Source organism: Cryptomeria japonica, chromosome 7 (assembly GCF_030272615.1).
Source record: "Cryptomeria japonica chromosome 7, Sugi_1.0, whole genome shotgun sequence".
NCBI classification, from domain to species: domain Eukaryota; kingdom Viridiplantae; phylum Streptophyta; class Pinopsida; order Cupressales; family Cupressaceae; genus Cryptomeria; species Cryptomeria japonica.
In genome coordinates, this window is record NC_081411.1 from 568,884,348 (window position 1) to 568,903,308 (window position 18,961).

General features: G+C 38.5%; 1 protein-coding gene across 2 annotated transcripts in view; it reads right to left on the minus strand.

Moving 5' to 3' along the window:
• LOC131036323 (uncharacterized) overlaps positions 1–18,961 on the minus strand; it is a 253,892-nt gene that overhangs the window by 225,868 nt on the left and 9,063 nt on the right. The window contains exon 2 of one of the 2 annotated variants that reach the window (XM_059209411.1): positions 2,229–2,338. The exons of the other annotated variant lie outside the window; for it this stretch is intronic. The gene's annotated coding sequence lies outside the window, so the exon portion shown is untranslated. The remainder of the gene's footprint in view (positions 1–2,228; positions 2,339–18,961) is intronic. 2 annotated transcript variants of the gene reach the window in all.

Here is an 18,961-nt window from a genome sequence, read left to right on the forward strand (position 1 = left end):
ACTCATTGGAGGCTCCATATTCTACGATATTGTTTGCTTCTTCAAGGCGCCATGCTCCAGGTTCATTTGCCCATAATAATTTATTGCCTGAATGTATGAGTTAGTAGCTGTCATTTGTCTTTAGAAGTCTGAAAGTGGTCAATGATAACAGTCAATGTGTTTGATTATAGCACTGTCATTGTAATGTCTCATTTGGTCATCAGATGAAATAAAGAAGGAAGGAGTATTGATTGTATCTTCATACATGATTTTCTGAGGTTGTATGACAACTGTTTGCATTAATGTCAGCTAGCTGTAAGTTCATAATTTTGGGCCTAGTCTTCTATAAAACATCATAAGATAGTTGTATATGCATCCCTAGTATAACTTCCAATCAACAGTAGTCATTTGTAGCTGTTAATTCATGAACTATACATGTGGAATGACCTTCATATAAGACTGCAAAATTCTGAGACACTCTGTCAGCATAACACGCAGTTCGGACAGTCAAATATTCCTTGTTTTCAGTCATTTCAGTACAGGGGATATTTCAAGTATGAACAGCAAGTTAAAGTCTTCTATGTTGAGCTTAATGAGGTTTGGTCTGTTTTAATGAATGAAATCTTGTGGTATATTTGGAATGAAGGAACGAAGAGGTCTTCTAAGGCAAGAGAGAGTGCCTTATTGAGTCACATTGTGGACTCACCCTCATTGGTATATTGTTGCAAATTTCTATAGTATTGGAGACTCTTATGGATTGGTTTTATAATTCTACCAGAGGATGGGCTTATTGTGGTTTATAAGGAGATCCAGAGAGCCCACTTTTGGCCTCAATATAGGAGCAATTTGAACAAGCAAGAACTGACAGTGTTGAAGGATTATATGAAGACCTGTGATGTTACCATGCCTAATAGATTTGAGAAGACAAAACCTATTGTGTATGTGCCTATGGTTAAATATTTAGACCCCAACGACATCACTAAGTCAGTTATTGGTACATATGAATTTGATAGTTATAACTTATGACTATAGCAGCTACGAGCAATGCTATTGGGAATAATGCAAGGAAACACAAGGACATGTCCCCAGCTTTTTAGGTGTGTCCCCATTTCTAGGACATTTTGGGGATGGGGGAACCCCTTGGAGATGTCCCCGAGCCATCCCAAAAAAACAAAAAATCATAGGAAACATCCCTGAAACGCAAGGATGCCACAAAGCGTAAAAGGGGATGGCCAGTTGTGCATACCAAAATGTTAGATTTAAAACACACACACACACACAGAAATTTTGTATTTTGAACCTAACAAAGCTGTTACCCTACAAGAGAATCGTTGATGACTTCAAGGGATATTTTGAGTCCATTCAGTTTGATCTGGTTCCTAGGCTAGTTGTTTCCAAGACCAAGCAACCTTCTATATTCTTTTTAACCTCGGATTGTTTCTTTGGTATCTTGAGCTCCAACTCCAAATAAATTGAAGCAAGCCCTGCAAAATCAACCTGATAAGAGCTGACAAATTTCCTCTTCCTATGCACAACTGTTAGCATTTTTGGTGTCATTGATGTCACATATGCACAGGTCTTCTATGATGATACTCCTACACAGAAACATATAATATCAGTATGGTGAATATGAAATATAAACCATAAGCAAATGGTGTATCACAAACAGTATACATATTCTCACAGTTTGCAGTCTCATTGAAGTGCACGGTTCTTTTTTTCTTGGTTCATTGCATTCTTCTCTCGGCAATTTGTGTGTAACATATGTTTAAAAACGCATATGGCATTTATCTTCAGATACAACCAACACATAATGGCTACATCTTATGGTTTACTCGTCGTGTTAATCATGGCAGGGTTAGATCACATCTTTCACAATCGTTTTTGTCCACGCGATAATATCTGTGTTTTCCCGTCTTCTATTTTTGGCATCCTTCATATGTTGAAACTGGTCGAATATATGGTCACATAACTAGAAGTCGGTTGAACTTCTTTCTTGTTCAAAAGAATTTACAAACTTAATTTCTAATTAAGTCTTCATGACTTGATGTCGGTTGAACTACCTTTTGAAAAGGCAATTAGATGTTGTTTGGAGAAAACAAATAACAGAAAATGAACCGATTTTTAACTGTTCTTCATCTATAAAAGAGAAGTTAATCAATTCTTTGAGAAGTTAGTAGATTGAAGTACGTGAGAGAGAGAAATTAAAATATATTATCGCATCTACAGACAACAGAATCAATGCTTACTGTTTGAAAGAAGCAGATATATGCTACAGTAGTACGTGTGAAAATGGTGATATGTAAGGACTGGTGATATGCTTTGAAGAGGAGAATACGTGCTTTGTTCCGAGAAATTTCTGCGCACAAGAAAGACATATTTGTGACTGATACAAAGTAATTACTGCAGAAATGAAGGTGATATAACATGTCACATGCCTAAGTGTTTTACATTCTATAGAATTCTGGTGAGGTTCGATCATTTTAATATTGTGGATCAGTTTTCTAGATTCAAAACAGTAACAGAATTGTTTGATACAGTTTGGTTTTTTTCTGAATGTGTTGACACGGGATATTGAATAATGTGTTGAAACAGGATACTGGGTTTGTGGGGACAGTATTATTACTGAGATTTGCTTTAAGAACAGGAGTTATTATGTTTCATAACTAGTCTTAGATCTTGTTCTTTTCTGAGTTTATCTTGGAGAAAACCAAAGATTTGATTATTATTTTCAGGATAAATCTGTGCAAATATACAGTATCATGGTTATACGGAAAGATATATGATATACAGATCAGTCTTATATTCAATGAGTTTATAGTTTCAGATTGTTCAGTTTGTACACAAATCAGTTTGATTCTTCAAGATTTGTAAAAGAATATTTGTGTATTTGCTTCTGAAAGTGATAGTCTGTTTTAAGATTTGAGTTGGTGCTCAAAGGTATTGGAATTAAAAGTGTTGGTGCACTAATAGACAGGGGTTTGGTGACTCCTTAGGGTTGAAGCCCTTAAAACATTGTAATTGAAATAAAGATTGTGAGGCTGGATTAGGACAGTAGATCCTAGTGGCATTTCTCACCGTGGTTTTTCCCACATTGGATTTCCACTTAAAAAACTTGTGTGTTGTGCTCTTGTTGTTCATTTTTCAGTTTCTGTTGTTGCATCTTTCAAATCTTTCCTTTCCAGTTTATACTACTGATTCACCCCCCCCCCCCCCCCTCTCAGTAGTACTTCTGTGTTCTACAACAGCAAATTTCACCCATTCTAGTGCTTCTTTCTCATTCTCCTCCCTTCAAAGAGGACTGAGGAAAGAAATAATGATAATAGGATCAGAAAAAATAGACTGGGGATGATCTTTTATATTGGAAGGGCAAGGAATGGAAAATGGTGTAGAAGGTGTTTTGAGTTTGGATGTCAAGACATCATCCAAAGGTATGGGTTAACAAGAACAAATAGTGAGATTCCTAAAAGGGGGAGTAGCAAGAGTAGTAGAAGCAAGATGCATGGGCATCTTGAGATTAAGAAACAGTATTAACTATTCGCATATACTCGGAATTTTATATTTAGAAACTAGTGGAGCTACAATCGAGTGCTAGCAAAAGCTAGAGATTGCTTGGAGAGCAGAGTCAGATTTGAAAACAAGGAAAGAGCCATCATAGGAAGCATCTAGAGCTATAACCCTGGATTTTTGGAAGGCTTTGCATTTTACTAACTTTGACAAACGAATTCAAAATTCAAAATAATGCATGTAGCTGTAGTTTTGGCAGTTCTCCCAATCCTTAACTACCCCTCCATACACCCAGCCACATCTTTGAAAAAGTCAAGATTACGGGCAGAAGGTGCTAGTTTTTTAATTGCTTTGATCACTGGCAGCAATACACACATGGCAAGGGGGAAGCTGAGGGCTCAAACCTAATAAAAGGTAAGGCAGATCTAAGGAAAAGAGGATGATATTCAAGAACAAGGGAAGGATGCCGAAAAGGGGTGCAGTCTTTCTATAAAAGTTTTATTTTGTCTTATGTAAAAGGAGCAGTCAGAGGAGTGCCTGGAAGAGGAGACAAAACAGACCCTCTTGTTTGGATCATGTGCAGGCATGTGGGGAAAGAAGAGAGGCTCACATAAAAGGAGAAGAAAAAAGATATCGCCTCGGCCTTGTCTACAATGCAACCCAAAAGACTGGACGAGCATGTGCAGATATATCATAAGAAAAAAAAACCACTATTTTGTCTCTATGCCACAGAACAGTCAAAGAGGCTCACATAAAAGGAGAAGAAAAAAGATATCGCCTCGGCCTTGTCTACAATGCAACCCAAAAGACCGGACGAGCATGTGCAGATATATCATAAGAAAAAAAAACCACTATTTTGTCTCTATGCCACAGAACAGTCAAAGAGGCACTTGGGCAAAGAGACAAAGGACCTTATTTATGGGATTATGTGCTGGTGCCTGTGGAAGGTAGAGGAGTTCATGTAAATCAAAAGGACTGTTTTGCAGGGATAGATGTATGTTTTGATACCTTAGGAGGCTGCCATGAATTTGAAGCTATCCCGTACAAAAGGAAAGCCAAGGAAATCCCGATTTTAAACAAGGGAGGATATGTTTGCAGGGGAAATGTGAGTTCCAAGTTCAGCAGTTAAGGAGGTTTTAGAATTTTATCTAAATTGCATATAAACCTTGGAAAACTCTGATCTTATATTTTCAGCCAAGACAAGTAATCAATAAGATTATTTATCACTGTTTACACTGTCTTGTTTGAATTCTGTGTGCACGCATTGAAAAACAGGGTTCTTGTCATGTTTACTTGTGGCAATTATAATGGTTTGTTCCTTGCAGTGAAAAATCAAGAATGTGTGTGTTGCTGACAATGACTTGCATTCAAAATGGTATTACATCCATCTTATTGTGTGTTTGAACCATGGGTTAGGATGTTTGTTCTAGGCTGCCTAGTGTTGGATACCTGGTCGGTTGGGTCACTCACCTGGAATAAACCAAAACAGAAACAAGAATAGATGATAAAATCTCACATTCTATACTTAGTTGAAGGTGAGGAGGAGATATTGTGCTATCCCCAGCAACCAACATTAGCTTTGGGATCCTTTGAACTATATCTGAAGCACTAGTGGCCCAACAAACCTGTTTTCTTCCTCCTAATCTCTACAGCTAATTTGGGTATCATATGTGAAGAAAATGAAGAGGATATAACTTTCTTTGTAATAACACCTCCATATTTTTTTTCAAGTTTTTGCAATATAGCTCATTAACAATAACATGAAAAATGGAATTATACTGCTGTCATAGTTTTTGCTAAATCACTGTTCAATGAATAAGGCTGCAAATTGCAAGTTTTGATGCATTCCTTTTGAAATATAGAAAAACCATTACATATCATGAATAGATTCAATAAACATTAGAATATACCACAGTATGGAGGCTGGAATGAAGTACCAAAGGCCTGAATCTTAACAATGACAATGAACAGACCTGTAGGAAGTCTGCTACAGGCTGCTCCAATGGACTTCCAACAGAAAATGAATTTCCAACCACCTATTAACCTCTGCAAATTAAGGATATGCAACCCAAAAACGGATCTGAGAACACCCAGAAAGGCACAAACTGATTTCTAGGCACCTACAGCAGGGGCAGCAGAGCAGATAACCCCCCCAAACTTCGCTAAAACAATTCAATATGTCATTTAAAGTCTGCAGCAGTCTGAATTACTTGTTCAACCAGAGATGTGTTGATGTGTTTTTTATGCACATAACAATACAGAATAAATTACCAAAGTAATTTACCCTCTCTTGAACAAAATCACCTCAGATGCTAAGAATGAGATCAACTAAAATGATTCCAAGGTTTCTACATGTCAGGTCTTGACGAGTGGGTAAGTTCAATGGTTGATGTGAATTGCTGTGTTTCACTTTGGGGACATACACAAATGTTTGGATTATCATGAATGATGCGGAATAGGTGTGCTGACAACTTAAGATTTATCAATAAGGCTCTGGATTTACTTCTTACTAAAAAAGGGGGGAAAAAGAATAGGGTTCAGGAAATCTATTCTAATCCTAGGAATGTAGGAAATGATGAATGGATCTAGTGGAATCAAACCAGTCAAGGTCTCACAATCAGGTATTGACACAAGCTTAGTGCAATCATCTAAAGTGTACTTAATGATTTTCAGACTGTTACCATCAAACGAAGACACCATCCAAGTTGATGCTTGTCAACGGACGCATAATAGTTGAAGTTATGCTTACTCAAACTCCAGTTGACCACACAAGGCGCACTTACCAACGGAAAGAGGCTAGTGGTATGGACCAAGGATTCCACAAAAATAAATTCAACAAATCTTTCATTCAATCTAACATACATGAAAATAAATTCTAATCTAACTTGGAGGAATTGAGAACCATGAATGCAAATACAACATTTGAAGAGCAAAATCACCAACAATTGAACAATGATTAGGATTTAAATAGCTATAGCATATACCAACAATTCTACAAAAACTCTCTCTTACAAATGAGAGACAAAGGGGCATATATAGAGTCTCTTAAAAATGGATGGCCCAAATTGATCTAAGATCAACGGCCGAGATCATGCCAACAAAACCCTAGAATTGTCTTAATTAGAGGGTTACATCAAAAATGGCGCCACCAACATATGGCCCAATGAAAAGATACCTAGTCATCATATAGGGAATCTTCTAGAAGATTCCTCCCTACATCTCTCTCTCTCCTAGCATACTCCAAGAATCTAGCCAATACTGAATCTAACTCCTCCATGGAAATGCTAGGCAAGGTATCCTGTTGTAAATCAATCACATCCAATGAATCTGAGCAAGCATTCAAAGTATTATCCCATTCAGGCATGAGCTTCTACGAATTATGAACATGAATCAACAAAGAGACCAAGTCATCAATCTGACTCTTCTGCAAAGAGTCCAACTGGCAAAAATACATAAATTTCATCTTGTCTCTTAATTTGGCTAAGTGTAAACCACTAGCATCACTAACATCAACACCCAATAATTCCTCAATCGAGGCAAGGATCTTCATCTGAATATCCTGAATTAATCCTTCCATCTCCATACAACTCGATTGGGCGTTCTCATAAGCTGATTTCTTCAAGGCTAATGCACAATACCAGACATGGAAATTATATATGTCTCCACTATGCACAATGTTCTTGCTGACCAAGGTGGAATTAGGAACCTTCTTCAATGCCAGGAGCCGTGGAATAGTCTTCTCTTGAATAGGCCGGAATTCTTCCCAAACTCCCTCCAAATACTGGATTCTGAATACAAGCGTTGTTGTCTTATCATATGCTTGGACAAACTGAGTAAGAAAATCATCTGCCTGCTTTCTTGTGCTTTCAATCCACTTTTCCACCTTTGAGTGTGTACCTCTCGCTACCTCGTAGTGTGAATGTATTCCATGGTCAACTGCAATAGGGGAAATAAGGGTGGGATCTCCACGCCTTGTCCCTGCAATATACTCTCTGAGTCTAATATTTTCTTCTTTGTACATTTCATTCTCTGCAATCGCTGTGTCTAACTTTGCATTGATTGCTTGGAGGTTGTCATTAATCTCCTGGAATTCTTGCCCTGCGGATGGACGACCAAGGGCGACTGAAGTGATGTGGAAATTCATGGGAGTAACAGTGTCCGCTGTCACGCCAACTCTAGGAACAGCAATCTGTGCAATCCGCATTCCTGTCTCATCTCTAGCTATGTGCGACAAAATCTCCGCTCTTCTGGGCTCCTTCTTCTTAGCACTCCTAGCTAGGTAGTCATCAATATCATCAATAGGTTGTACCTCTATCATTTGTTTACTTTTTTCCATACTCTTTTTCAACCATTCAAGAATAGCGGTCATCTCCATACCATCATCGAGACATATTTCTCGATCAAGGTCTTTCAGTGCCGAGATAACTTCATCATTATCATCAAGATTATCCTTGGTCCAATCATATACATCATTTCCCAAACTAACTTCCAAAAGGACAGTAGGGGATCCCGGCTGGTCATCATTCTCATCAGGAGGTGCAAATGTTTATGTGGCATGGAACTCCTGAATATTCTCTGGTAGTATCACCGTGTTGGAACACTGCTGAGTCTCCTTATTCTATTATGTTAATTCGATCACTTCGATAGATGAGACACTGGGAGGGGGTGAAGGAACGATAAGTGGAGTGATAGTCTTTTGTTTCTTCTTCACATCCTCAATCTTCTTCCCTCTAGCCTTGACTTCTCCAAGCATGTTCTTCCTTCTCTTGGAAGCCCAATAGTCCTCTATGTCAACCTTATGAGTGAACTTCTCTCCTCTGATCCTTCCGACCTTCTTGTTTGGATCGAACCTTTCTCTCTTCTTGTAGGTAGCAAATCTGTAGAATGCAATCTCCTCACCTGCAGTGCTGGCAGCTATGGCGGACTGGCAAACCTCTGACGTCTTCCCAACTGAAATAGGGAATGTCATTCCTGTCCTGTGCTTCTCCCTCTGGATAACATCGAACTCTAGAAGCTGTCTTACCACTTCCAACAATATCATTCTGTCAGTCGGATACCTAGGAAGTCTATAGGGTTCAGATTGAAACCCATGAATCCTGAGGTATGTGAAAGTGGGAAACTGTATATACCACGATCCATATTTTTCTATTAACTCTGTTGCCTCCTTGGACAATCTTCTGTGGATTCCGCCCTGCAGCATCCGTGTGATGTACATAGTGAATGCATCATTCACTCTCTTATAATCTTCAATTTTGTGCATGCTCAGCTGGGGGTAGCATTCATAACTCTTAAATTGTCCTTGCCCATTCCCGACTTCACCTTTGCATATTAATCCTCTGTATGAAACAAATCGTGCAAGCAGGTACACCAGGTAAGAAGTCATGGCGAATGACTTAGACCGCTTTACATTCCTCAACTGAAAATCCAGATTGTCGCTTATGATCTTGGACCAATTCACTAGTGTTCCTCTCAGACAATCCTGGATGAAGTAGAACATCCATCCATGAAATATTGCTCCCTGCGGCATTCTCATCACTCTGTTGAGTAGGAATATCAAATCACTATATTCCTCCTTAAAATCTACGCACATAAGTGTCTTGGGAGCCTTGGAATGATGATTCCTAAGTTCAATCATCCACTCTTTATTAATTAAACTCTTGCATACACCCATCTTCTTTGTGTATCTGTCTACATAATCTTCCTTGGTCACATCCTTCATGTCTGTACTGTGTGGAATTCCGAACACCTCAGCAATGGCATCCTCGACAAGGTAGGCGATGACAACACCCTTGGGACTCTTGATCATTCTTGTGAGTGGATTGTAACATCGTGCACATTCCAGGATCAACTCACTGCACTGTATGGATTGTGGAAACCCAGTGACATGGAAATGCCACTCTTCATAATATTCGCATATGATGGAGAAGGAACCTGATCTCTGGATCCGAACATCCGACGCTGCATCTGGTCGAAGTCCAGGAAATGCATGTTGGTATCAGTGATCTCCTTCCATCTGGATGAAATCTTAAACTCTAGATAAAATCCAGTTTCCAACGTCTTCAGCAGCTCTTTCTTTTCCTTGTATCCTGACTTTGACATCGCACCGGATTGATGATGACTTAGGAAAAGGTGTGAAAGGTTGTGTTTTCACACAATGAATGTCTAAAGACACCTTCCACAGTCAACAATGGAGATCAAAATTCTGAAGACAACCTGAAAAATCAGACTTTCCAAAACATGTTGTAGTCTTCAAAATGTGCATAAAATCAATAAAAATCAGCTTTATTGATGAAAACAATCATTTTCTGGAATGTAAGTATGGCTGGTAAAATTTAGTTTTCTGAGGACAAATCTGAATATCGAACACTTCAGACTTACCAGCACTTTGCAAAGTGGTTTAAATCCCTGAAAATGATGAAAAATTGCTAAGGAAACAGCCCCAAGCAAATTCGCCAAAATTGGTTAGGTGGCTGGAAATGAAAATTTATGAGGACAACTGCCTAACAATGGAGTTTCAGACCTACAACAACAATAAAATGGTCTAAAAAGTGCTCCATAAAACACCTCCGAATGCTAAATGTTTAAGTTGGAATTGGCTGGGCAATAAAAACTTAAATCTGAAAATTAATGGCAGCCATTAATGGAGGTCAAAATCTGAAGCAAACCTCAGATCTGAAGTGAATCAGCAGGCTAGAAGTGATGGCAGCCAACAAACATGCATGAAAATTATCAAAATATGGCACCAAAACACCTCCCAAGCAAAATCGAAATTTTCCCAAGTCTAGCGCCAAAATGAAATTCTGAAAATTGATGTCAATGGCAGCCTTGATCTGCAACAATGAAGGATGACAGCAATCTGGAAAAAATCGCCCAAGCTGGGGTTGGATACCCCAAACACAAAAAATTTGCCTGCCTTAGCAAAAAATCGAAATTTTCAAAATTCTAAAAATTGTTGTAATGGCAACAATCTGCAACAATGAAGGTCTAAACAGCAGCAAAAATGGTGGAGGAAAAATCACCCTAATTCTCCAATCATGAAATTGCCAACTCTTACCAAAAATTGCTAAATTTGGAAAAAATTGCCAAACTTAGCAAAATCGAAAATCTGAAACTGGTCTTTAATGGCAGCCAAGGAGGAATAAATCAGCAAGCTGGAAAAAATGGAGGAAAATAAATGCTCAATCCCACACTTCACAAAAATACCTTGCTAAAAAATTTCGCCCAACTTGGAGAAAAATCGCTTTCATGGAGACACCTGGCAGAAATAATAATAAAATAATGTTGAAGTTCCTCTCATATACTTGCTTTCACCTCCAACTTTCACCACACAAGCAATGTGGGATAAAAAACACTTGTATAAATACTTGCTTCTAGAAAGTTCAAACATTTAATAATTATTGCAAGTTATTAAATTTGCTTTTAAATTTTAAATAATCATTTAATAATTATTTAAAAGCAATCAAAATGGGGCTTTTTTATTAAGGTATTTCAATTTAAATCCAAAATAAAGCCTCCAGGGGAAAATCGCTATAGGTTGGGATTAAAAAATCCCTTCAAAAATCACTTAAGTGTCAAAATTTGCCCCATACGGGAAATTCGACCCATGCTTGGACAAAAATCCATGCTCAATTTCATCAAAATGCACATAAAAACCATCCCAGGGGAAAATCGATATGAGTTTGGACAAAAATCCGGACAAAAATGCACTCATTTTGCAAAAATCACCCCCTAGGGGAAACTCGATGGGTGTCTGGACAAAAATCCACACTCAAAACTCACTTAACTTGAAAAAATACCTCCCTGGTGGAAAATCGACCTCAGTCTGGACAAAAATCCGGACTCAAAACTCTTCATAATGTTCCCAGTGGAAAATCGATCCCTGTCTGGATAGAAATCCGAACAAAAATCCTTACAAAAATGCTCAGGGGAAAATCGATCCCTGTCTGGATAAAAATCCAGACAAAAATCCTCACTTTGTTGTCACAAAAATCCTGGTGGAAAATCAACCCAGGCATGGAATTATCCTTACACTCCAGTCTGCACTTCAGTCCGCACTCCCAGGGGAAATTCGATGGCAGTCTGGATAAATCCTGAGACTTAGCCAAATTTTAGCATTTCCAGGGGAAAATCACTCCAGGTGTGGATAAACAGTGGGGGAAATTAGTGGCCAGTATGGATTCCAGGGGAAACCCATGTGTAGTATGGATTTTGAGTGGGGGAATGGGTTGGGTAGTCTGGAACGTGAGGGGAAAATCACCTCTAGCATGGATTTTGACCCTTTAACCCTTGGAATATGAATTTCCCTTAGGATTTTATCATTTTAACCACTCAAAATCACTCAGCGACTTTAAATTTAACTAAACTTAGACTAATTTTCCATAAATATGAGCAAAACGCTAGGAAAATATTGGAATAAAGTGTGAAACCAACTTAAATATTACCTTAGGAGCGAGAAAACAACTCAAAAAGGTCTGTGAATACCTCGGCACTTTAAAATCATTTGATGCGCGTGTTTAAAAACACGTTATTGTTCAATAGGTCTAACACTTAGCAAAACTTAGGATCATTAAAAATATCATATTTTACCAGTGTTCCACGGAAACACGTTTCCTCCCTCCAAGCCCAAGTCCCCCCATCCCCGAAACCCGTCCCCAAAACTTTTTCCCTTTGTCCCCCCGTCCCCAAAGACCGTCCCCGCGTCCCCCTTTGTCCCCGTCCCCAACGGGCGTGGAACACTGTATTTTACAACTTGATCCTAACACTTCAAAAACCCTAGATGGCACTAGGCATGATCAAAACTCCGAGACTCGGGCACGAGAAACGCAAAATTGCCCACTAAGCAGACAAAACCCTGACCTAACAACGTAGGAAGCTGGCAAAGAGGGGGTCCCCGTTAGCAATGGGGCGATGTGTGAAAAGGTCACAACAAGATGGAAGGGTTCTAACCTCCCAAAATCCTAATACCAACCTTCCCACATCCACACGTGAGCCTCAAACAATATGGACGGCCTGCCAAGATAGGCAATTTCTCCTAAAAATTCAAACTTAAATGAAAACCTCCAAAAATCTCATAGAAAGGGGTCACCTAGCATAGAAGAATCATTTGAAACAATTATCATAAACATGGAATCAACCCACCAACCAAGGCATCAAAAATGGAGGTGTACAACCTACTTGAAAAGGGTACGACCAGCTATGAAGCTTTACCAGAAACCCCTGCAACTCAACAACATCACAATCTCCAATAAATCTGAAGTCATAACACCATGTAAATCTTCATTTTTTGAAACCCATACAAAACAATGTATTTCCTAAGTGAAAACACCAAACCAGCTAAGATGGATCTTTCACCATCAAAACCAGTGAATATTGACATGGCTTTCCATCCTCAATCAACCTTTGGAAAACTTCTCTGTTCACTCCAACAGAATCTTGGTATGTGTGCAACTCTGTGAAGAATGAGAGCCAAAATCCCTTTTACATAGAGTTGGAGGAAAGGGTAATTTAAATTTCAAATTATTTATTTTTCCCTCACAAAGGCCCTTTTACATTAAACAACTTAAGTCCCTCTTTTTTCCATTTCCCTAGGCATCCAACTTGGGGACATAACTTTATAATATTTAACACTAAAGTGAATATTAAAACGTTACTTTATAACTTAAGTGCAAATATTAAATTAATCCAAACCACTTTGCAAAAAACACCACCAAGGCATCAAAAATTGAAACTACACACACCAAGAAAGAACTAACACCAAAGAATGATGTCGGGTGCCAGAATGAAACACTTACTAAAAATAGCGGTATTCTCCAAGAATTGTGGAGAACAACCCAAAAGGCCCAAAACGCTACAACAAGCATCACCACAAGCCTGAAAGCCAACTAAACTCCAAACCACCGCCAGATACCAAGAAAACCCAAAACTGAGCTCTCCAAGAACACTAGAACTCTCTCAGCTCACCTGGAAACCTTTGAAAACCCCTAAAAACTGGCAAACGCTCACAAAATAGTATGGCGTAAAAATGGGGACATTACATTCTTCTAAAGATCTCATGACAAACCTACTAAATTTCATTCACTATGTGATATTTTTGCCCATAAAAACATCTTACATCTATTTACAACTGATTTAGTCCTGTCAAGAATAGAACCTCTAAACCTCAAATTAAAATATCTTCAAGCACTTCTTCAAGGATGAAATCCACCATATGCCTTAGAGTTGATCAACTGTAATATCTCATTCTCACCTCATACTCATCTTTTTAGTTCATCCAAAAGTCTTCTAAATTTAGCACATGGTAAAAATGAGCCCCCAACCTTAGATAAGATACCTCCAAGATTGTAAGTGCACTTTTCATAAAGAGCTTCAGGTTGAATTTAGCTAGCTCTACAACTATGTCCTTTGATTCAAGAGCATTCTTGTATTTATAGAAACCAAGCTAAATGGGAAAACTTGTTGCTTGCTTATGCTTATCCCTCAACATGAAATGAACTTCAATCACCTGTCTATAAACCTCAAGTATAACTATATCATCATTAGGGTACCTAGGAAGCATGTACAGAAAGGATGAGAAACCAAACACTCTAATATAGCTGAAAGTTGGTAATTGGATGACCCAATCAAGCCATTCTAAGATAGTAGTTCTAGCATGTTCTGAAAACGAATATCCAACTTCTCATCCATCATCCTAACTAAAAGCGTCAAAAAGGCACCATTCACCCTCAGTGTTTCAATGAATCACTGTACTCCAACTGAAGTAGATGCCCATAAATACACTTTTGCAAGCATATGTGAGGAAAAACAAAACAAGTTACACAAAACCATTAATAGGTTGAGAAAAGCAGAAAACCTTCCTTGCAGCTTTCAAATCCAACCATGGTAGCATGTAGCTTAGAGAAGTGTGAGAAAGATCTATCACGACAAAACTCCATTAGACCTCTTATAGGGAAAGCATGGATGAGAATCGGACATTGCTTGGTGGCTCAAGAATCCAAGATAATTAGAAAAGGCTTCAATGCTGACAAGACCCATCCATATTTGCTAACTATACTCTATAGAAACCTGATGCCATTGTATGTCTTCATATACAGTAGCCACCCCAAACTCAAATTCCTTATCACACACTTGCCATTCTCCATCTTTTGTAGTAATACACTCTACATAGGCTCATTCACAACTTCTAAATTTTCAATGTATCCTGCTGAGCACCAAGCAAAGTATCTAACCGGGGAGTGATTAGACTCCTCAATTCTACCACTTTTCCTATTAACTGCTCCTTCTCATTACTCAAGCCCTTCAATTTGTCTGTTAGGTTCATAATTTGGGCTTCAAGACAACTAGCAAAAACTGAAAGAGAGGCAAAATATTGTGAAATTGCAGCTAACTGCCCTTCATATTCCCAAATCTTCTTGTCGGTGTCTACTGTAAATTTAGACAAAATGAGACATGACTTAAAGATCTTACCACCTTCATCCAAAGCATCCTCAACACTTTTTACCACATATTTCAAGACTTCCCTATCAGCCTCAATTGTTTTCAAATACGTTTGGAGTCTCATCTCATTAAATTTGTTCAAAACTTTTATATCTGCTGCTTTCTCCAATTATACAAAATCTGATTCAATTTTGTTTAGCATACCCTTAATCTTACCGGACGGTGTGTCACTGGAATCCTGCTTAAGGTTAGGCAAAATTTTCTCCAAAACTGTAGTTGCCAGAGATATAACCTCTTTTTCTTCAAATGCTGACTTAAGTAAGTCCTCTTTAGCTTTGATTTGAGCAAGGGTGCCTAACTTCAGTGCTTGAAGAGGGGCCAAGGTACTCAAATATACCGGACCATGAGAGAATTCATCCTCAAGATCTGCAATCTGCTTTCCTTTGTCAAGAATAGTGGCTTTTGCCATGGTCACTGAAGCCTTATCAGTCTACTCTTCACCCTTCTCCTTCACGGCTTCTTCTGCATTTACATCCTTTTCTCCTTTATCACCATCACCTTCACCCTTTCCTGCATCACATATCTCCTCAACTATCATCTCTGCAATGATTTCTATCTTCGAAGGATCTTGTATAGCTTCACCAAAGTTGTCTACTGTTTGATTATCAGTGGAGTCATCTGCAGCTTTTCTTATCTCCTCAACTATCTTTTCAATGTAAACCTCACTCACGGGAGGATCTGCTACAACATCACCGGAGTCATCAACTGAGAGATTAGCTATAGTATCATCTACGAATACCTCTATTAGAAACAATGCAACCCAGAAGTTTGTTGGCTGTGACATCGAAGTTTCGAACACACAATTCTTTAGATTGAGTCTGACTTTGTATTGTTCAATTATGTCAAATATTTTGGCAAGAACATCTAGGTGACCTTCTCTGGTTCTAGATTTTGCTAACATATCATCCACATAGTCTTCCATGATGTCATGTGTCATGTCATGGAACAATGTAGTCATTTCCCTTTGATAAGTTGCACCGGCATTCTTGAGACCGAAAGGCATGACATTCCAATAGTAAGTTCCCCAAGGACGGGTGAATGTTGTTTTGTGTTAGTCTTCTACCGCGATTCTAATTTGATTATATCTCGAAAAAACATCCATGAGTGACAACATTTCATTTCCAGCAGTCAGGTCAACTATCATGTCTATATTGGAAAGTGGGAAGTCATCCTTAGGACAAGATTTATTCAGATCTCTAAAATCCATGCATATTCTTATACCCCCAGCGGGTTTAGTCACTGGTACCAGATTTGATATCCATTTTGCATAGTCTATGGGTCTTATGAATCCCATGTCTAATAGCTTTTGTAATTCCACCTTCACTAGAAATGCAATTTGTGGATGCATCTTTGGGAGCTTCTGTTCATATGGCTTGATTCTTGGAAACAGTGGTAGATAATGTAGCACTAATTTTGGATCCAATCCAGGCATGTTTGCATAAGACCGAGCAAAGTTTATGGGCCTTTGCTTGAAGAACTTAATGAAGTTGTCTTCCTCCTTAAGATTCAATGATTCAGCAAAGTGTATCTTATTTACGACTTTATTGGAATATCATCTAGCCTTATTTTTTCCGTGTCTATTTCATCATGATCTTGTGATGTAGAGGAGCTTGCTTCTCCAAAGTATGTTATCCAATCCAAGTCTATTGCAAATCTAGCTTATGACCATCATAGGGAAATCCATCTCTAACACCCAGGAACTCTACTATAGCTTCATCATTTTCAAACCAATCCAGATGTGGTGGTTCCTCTTGCCCCCAATCAATTAAGCGTGGATGGACAAGACACAAATCCTTACTTTCTTCTGTGTGAGGTGTTGTTGATATCATGCATACCTGGTTATCATAAACATGCTTTATTATCACTGGATCCAGTTCTTTATCTTCATATATAATGCCATCATCCACAGGTGGTTGATTATCATAAGCTCTATATGTTGAATATGTGCTACAACTATGAGTAGATAGGAATTTGTAATCATGAGAGTCAATTAGGCTTTCAATGTATGTCCCAATGTCTGATCCTTCTTAATTTAGTTCATCAGCTTCCTCAATAGGAGACAGCGAATTTTTAGCAATATTGACAAATAATGGGACATTGCTATGACATGTAGATCCTTGTTCTATGGTAGTGAAAACCCTCATTCCTGGGATAAGGCATTCTAGTCTTTCTATAGCTGAATCACTTGCTAACGCTAGACCCGTTTCTATCACCATGTTGGTTTGTGAAGATGTTGCAAGTTCCACATTGTTGGATGGTGCTACATTAGCATCTTAGGTAAAGATTTGGAAGCTCTCAACAACTACCTCATCAATAGGGACATCTTTAGTTAATTCACTTCTTTGAGATGATGAGACAAACACCACCATTGAAGAATTGCTTTGAGGTGCTGATTTAGAATCCTGTGTAGGTCTATTTAATATATCCAGCATATTTTGTCTAGCCTTTGATGATTTTGTTATGTGTTTGTATCCCAAACATTGATTCTTTGGATTCTCCTGAGGTAAAACAGGTTCTATCCTTCCTTGTCTTTGTGGTCATAGGCCCCTTGTACCATCATAGCCATGTTTCTGCAAGATTTTGAAACCATTTCTATACTGATCTAAAGGAAGCTTGACTACAGTCATGTCATCCTCTTCTCTGTATATCCATTGGTTCACATCTTCATTTAGAGATTCTTCTTGTAAATCTCTCCATCTAATGAATGAGCATGAGTCTAAATATCTAACTATCTCTTTCCCTTTGTCTTGTTTACTTAGCGTAGATTGAGGTTTCCCAAAAGATCTTGGAGAGAGAGATAATTGCTTAACTGTTGGTGCCTCTACGATAAAATACTCCCCACATCCTACTTCTTTGATTTGTAAAGAGGGTGTCGTAGGTATACGAGGTGCAGAAGTTTATGTATCAGTGTTTGCTAATGAATCCAATTGTGATATGAGCGGAGCTGCTTGATTAATATGTACTTGGTTATTAACACTTGCCTTCAAATAATTACAATGTTGGAAGGGGTCTAGATCACCACGTATGGTGATCTCACTGCCATTATATGGGAATTTGACACATTGGTAAAATATTGATGGCACGACCCTCATGGCACAAATCCATGGGTGCCCTAGCAACATGTTATAATCGAGCTCTCTATCCAATACTTGGAATGTAACATCAATTGTAATAGGTCCTACTTTACTGGTAGAGTAATCACACCTTTTGATTGGAGTTCTTCATCATCATATGCTTTGATGTTTATTATCTTTGTGGGATTGATATGAAACTCAAAATAGCCCAATGCTTTGATCAATTTGAGTGTACATATGTTGAGACCATTGAGGTTTCCCAAAAGATCTTGGAGAGAGAGATAATTGCCTAACTGTTGGTGCCTTTGCAATGGAATACTCCCATCCTACTTCTTTGATTTGTAAAGAGGGTGTCGTAGGTATACGAGGTGCAGAAGTCTATGTATCAGTGATTGCTAATGATTCCGATTGTGATGTGAGTGGAGCTTCTTGATTAATAGGTACTCGGTTATTAACACTTGCCTTCAAATAATTACAATGTTGGAAGGGGTCTAGATCACCATGTATGGTGATCTCAATGCCATTATATGGGAATTTGATAGATTGGTAAAATATCGATGGCACGGCCCTCATGGCATGAATCCATGGGCACCCTAGCAACATGCTATAATCGAGCTCTCTATCCAATACTTGGAATGTAACATCAATTATAATAGGTCCTACTTGTACTGGTAGAGTGACCACACCTTTTGATGGGCATTCTTCATCATCATATGCTTTGATGTTCATTCTCTTTGTGGGATCGATATGAAACTCAAAATAGCCCAATGCTTTGATCAATTTGGGTGTACATATGTTGAGACCAGCTCCTCCATCTATCAATACTCTTCTAACCTTTTTCTTATGTATATACACCTCTAGGTGTAGAGGATCATTATGTAAAGGCTTGTCTGTAGGAACATCTCACT